The sequence below is a fragment of the Hordeum vulgare genome, chromosome 7H (genome assembly GCF_904849725.1).
Source record: "Hordeum vulgare subsp. vulgare chromosome 7H, MorexV3_pseudomolecules_assembly, whole genome shotgun sequence".
In the NCBI taxonomy this organism is placed as follows: Eukaryota; Viridiplantae; Streptophyta; class Magnoliopsida; order Poales; family Poaceae; genus Hordeum; species Hordeum vulgare.
Window position 1 is genome coordinate 308,369,663 of NC_058524.1, and position 3,563 is coordinate 308,373,225.

The following is a 3,563-nucleotide window of genomic DNA, read 5'->3' on the forward strand; positions in this document are numbered from 1 at the left end:
AAATACTCTGTTCTTGTTTCGTGTTGTTTTTCCTCGTAGATCTGAAATTATGTCATCTCAAGATTCGGAGGGAGAGAGCTACATCACTGATTTCATCGCAAACCCTAAGGTCTATGGAGAGGTGGATCACTACGGCTGGACTACAGAGGAGGAGGAAGATGAGGATATGAAGCAAGCCAAGGGTGGTAGATTCGAGGAAGAGGAAGATCCACTACCTCAACCCGAAGATGTGCACGTGAAATTCAAAAAGTCAAGCCTCCCTAACAAGTACAAACCAAAGGTCCAATTTATCCCTTACCTTTTTCTACAAGAGAGAAAAGCGGCATTATGTGAAAATATAATAAATATGGACTTGGAGAATGAGAATCCGAGGGAGGATAATTTCAGCCTCACACGCAAGTTGGAGAACAAAAACACACCACCACCACCTTCATCTTCATCAATAAAGAAGGAGACTAGAGTACACGGGTATGTGCATTCCCCTTGGCTTGTGCCAAGCTTGAGGGAGGTGCCCCAATATCATATCACCATCACTCTTATTATCTCTATCCATATTAGTTTGATATTTAGTTATTTTGTAATTTAGTCAAATACAAGTTTAGTTCGATCCATCTTTTTGAGTGCTTCGTGATCTATCTATCTATGTATCTATGTAATCGAGTGAGAGTTATATAATAAAGTTTAGTTTGAGTTTTTTCTTGTTTGCTTTCTTGTTGTAATCAAAATAAAGAAAAATAATGAAAGAGATCATATGCTAATCTTACATTAAGTAGTGACATCACAAACGGAAAAGTATAAGTGGTAAAATTTGTTGAATGTTGACAAACATAGCAATGGTCGGTGATGCAACACACGAAATAATTAATAAGGGAAGAGAAGATTTACATGCAAATACACCATCCTTGACATATTTTATGATTGTAAGCCCCCATTAATAATAATATGCCAAAACTATCGACGTTGGACAAGGAAGACAACGTAATGATATATGTTTGTTCACATTCACATAGAAGTTATATAGTTATATATCCTCTAACATGTGGTGCTTTCTCAATATATTTGCTAGCCAAAACTCTGCACTAAGTAGAGATACTACCTATACATCCAAAATCTTAAATCCAAATATAATGTAACATTCCTTCAAGTAGTCAAATATAATGTAACATTCCTTCAAGTAGAGATACTACCTATACTCAATATATTTGCTTTGAGTAAGATCCTTCAAGTAAGTTGTCATCGGTGCACAAGGCAATAAAAATTGTTTCTAAATGTGTTCGATCATTTAGTGTAAGGTAAATTAAGCGTTGTATGAACTTGTGATGGAAATAATAAAAGCGATAATCATCATAATAAAGGATGCCATCATAAGGGGCAATATAATGTAACATTCCTTTGCACTAAGGGATTTGGCATACAACCAAAAAGCGCATGACAACCTCTCCTTGCCTGTGCGAAGGGCCTATATTTTACTTTTATATATTTAATTTTATGCAAGAGTCAAATTATTGTTCTCTACTCCTCTTTATTTCTCTTTGTCAAGCATCATTCGGTGGGGAAAGATCTAGACATATATATCGAGTTCAATGTGGGTGGTCATGAATTATTATTGTTGACATCATCATTGAGGTGAATGCATTAGGAGGTGACACTTTAAGCCCCTATCTTTCTATGTGTCTGGTTGAAACCTTTTGCTCATATGCATGTGGTGAGTGTTATCAATCATAGAACACTAAATGATGGTTGAGCATGTTGACTTGCTTAAAAATTCCGATATGCGACCCTCCATGGAAATGTGATGAATTGTGTTGCAAAGTTGACCGAAAACATAGTTTGTTAGCTTTCAATAGAGTTTATGCTTCATACTTCGATGTTCTGATGAATTGTTACTTGTTTATAAGAAGTTTTTATGATGAAAGTTATATGATGAAAAGGCTATGATGAAATATTTTATAAGTTTTATTTTCTATTATAATAATGAGCATGATTCTACTATGTTTGTATTTTGTTTTTATCGACATCTCTCTCTCAAAGCATGTGGTCATGATTTTCGTTATCGGTTTTCACTTGAGGGCAAGCGAGGTCTAAGCTCAGGGGAGTTGATATTTCCATTTTGCATCATGTTTTACTACTATTATTTGTAGTGTTTTTATGCATTATACCACTTTATGGAGTAATTCCAATGCCTTTTCTCTAATAATATGCAAGGCTTACAATAAGATTGAAAATGTCCGCAGATGGAATTCTAGACCTCAAAAAGCTATGTCAAAGATACCTATTCTGCACATCTCCAAATGAGCTGAAACTTTACGGGGATTTTTATGGACTAAATTATAAATATTGGAGGAAAGAAGCACCAGAGGGGAGCTACCAGCTGACCCTAGGCACTAGGGTGCGCTAGCCCCCATCGCGCGAATTGGTGGGTAGTGGGTCACCCAGCCCACTTCTGGCGACCATATTATGGTATATATTCTTTGACCTAGAAAAAAAATGAAGAGAGGACTTGCGAGACGAAGCGTCGTCATCTCGAGGAGGAACTTGGGCAGGAGCACTTTTGCCCTTCGGTGGAGCGATTTCGCCGGAGGAACTTCCCTCTAGGAGGGGGAAATTGACTCCATCGCCATTATCGAAATCGGGGCTCCACAGACCCAGAAAGGTTCGAACTCTGGGGTGCACTCGCTCTCCTACTCTGTTCTGCTCTTCAACCTCACGGTGACACTTTGATGGCTCGAGCTAAGGAAGACAAACAAGAACACACGCGTAGTTTACCCAGGTTCAGGACACCTTGCGATGTAAAACTCTACTCGTGCTTGTCTTGATTGCTTGAGGTGGAAGACGAGTACAAAGTGTGGTTATTGCCCTAGTGGAGTTGGCGGATCCCTTGTTACACAGGCTCGGCCTCTCTTTTGTACTTTCCTTGGTCCTCGCCCCCACAAAACACACACTTGGCTAAAAGGGTTGCCACATTGGCCATTTTGAAAGGGGAGAGGACTGCAGCCTGCCCTGGCAAAGGTGGTTTGTGCGAGCTAAAGCTCTTAGCCATGACGCGTTGGTGGGATCGAGGGTGGCCTCCATCCTGGCGAGCCCCCAGCCTTGGACCTCTTGCACATATTGGGAAACCTTTGGGGGTTTCTTTGGGAACCCACGGTGGGCTCGGCTCCCTTAACACCAAAGGGGAAAGCTTCCCTGTCCATGCCTGCTGGCCCCGACCCTGGCACCATCATGTGCGGCTCATGTCCCGCACCTGAGGAGGTAGGACCGTGTGACCCCGACAGGCCGCCCTTGGTAAGTTTGCCCCGCTGGGGCGATGTGAGGAGAGGGCTTTTTGACGCGGGCCTCAGGGGGGAACAACCACGAGGGGTACTCCGCCGGTGCCCGATAACATTCGATGATCAGCACCTCACGAGTACGGGGCGTCACGAGGGTCGAATTCCTGTGCATTGGCGGGGAGGACTCCCGAGCCCACAATGTGCATCGTACTGTGGGCCGCAGTAAGCCAGGACAGGGTACCCCTAGTCCCGGAGCACCAGCAGTAGCACCTAAGCCCGCGATGTGCACGACCCAAC